Source organism: Bison bison, unplaced genomic scaffold (genome assembly GCF_000754665.1).
Source record: "Bison bison bison isolate TAMUID 2011002044 unplaced genomic scaffold, Bison_UMD1.0 scf7180017864254, whole genome shotgun sequence".
Taxonomy (NCBI): domain Eukaryota; kingdom Metazoa; phylum Chordata; class Mammalia; order Artiodactyla; family Bovidae; genus Bison; species Bison bison.
The window spans coordinates 9,847,132-9,848,342 of NW_011494826.1; the positions used below are offsets into that span (position 1 = coordinate 9,847,132).

The following is a 1,211-nucleotide window of genomic DNA, read 5'->3' on the forward strand; positions in this document are numbered from 1 at the left end:
GTTCAATCCCTGATCGAGAGAAAAAAAAAAAGAAGAAGAAAGGCAGGAGCACTGGTGGAGAGGTGGGAATGACAATAGAATATTCGAAGCTGAAGGGCTGTGGCTCAGCTGAGAGGCCACGCTGTGTGGGAGATTGTAGGAGAAGAGCAGAGGGTGAAGAAATCAGGCTTGGGCAACACATAGGATTAGGAGTTGGGAGGAGCAGAGCCAGTGCAGGAGATAGAAAGTGAACAGTCAGAGAGGGAAAGAGGGAAAACCAGCAGGACATTGTTGCTAAAGAGGCAAGGCAGGGATGCTCACTAGAGCCATAGGCTGCGGAGGGTGGGAGTGAATGCCATCTAAAGGGAGACCTCGGGGACTTGCTACTGTGAGTCTGATGTGAGCAGATCCTGAGAAGAGGTGGAGGGGGGAGCCAGACTGACCAGACTCAAACAAGCAAGCGGAAAGAAGGGGGCAAGTTGTCTCTGACCATGTTAGACCAGCTGGTTGGGGAAAGAACCAGAGCTGGAAAATACCTGTTAGTTACTAAATGGAAAAAGAGGACTGATTAGGTGTCTTAGTCTCCAAAAGAGTTGGGTAAATTGGGGAAACCCCTTCCACTGACTCACTAGTTATTGAGTACCTACCATGTGCCAGGCAGAAACTGCTGGGAGCTGAGAGTGTCATGGAAAATGGATGCAGTCCCTACTTCTCCAGTCCAGTGGGGAGAACAACAGTAAACATGTCTATGGATGAAGGAACACAAATATCGTGGATGACGACAGTGAATGGAGTTAACAGGGAGACGGGATAGAGAGTGTGCTGGGGGAAGGGAGAAGGCCTGAGGAGGCCTTTCTGCGGAGACCTGAAAAATGAGGTGGTGGGAGGAACTAGGGGAAAGGCCTTCCCACCAGAGGGAGCAACAGGTGGAAAGTCCAGAAATAGAAAGAACTTGTGTTTGAAAAACAGGGAGCGGGGAATGTTGCCAGGCAGAAAACAGAGCATCACAAGGCCTTGTGGTGAAGTGGGAAATCCTCTAAGGTTTTCTGAGCTGGGATGACATGATAAAAGGAACTTAAAAAGTCATACTGACTGTCTTGGAAAGAATACATCACAGTAGGGCAGCCTGCAGACAGTTAGGAGGCTACCACATGAGTGCAGGTGGCTTAGTCTAGGATGGTATCAGGAAGATGCAGATGGATGCTATGGAGGATGGGTTGGGAGTGGTTAGG

The 1,211-nt window shown here is 49.5% G+C and overlaps 1 protein-coding gene across 1 annotated transcript in view; it reads left to right on the forward strand.

Annotated features, from left to right (window-relative positions):
- DUOX1 (dual oxidase 1) overlaps positions 1-1,211 on the forward strand; it is a 35,021-nt gene that overhangs the window by 30,152 nt on the left and 3,658 nt on the right. The window lies entirely within an intron of this gene.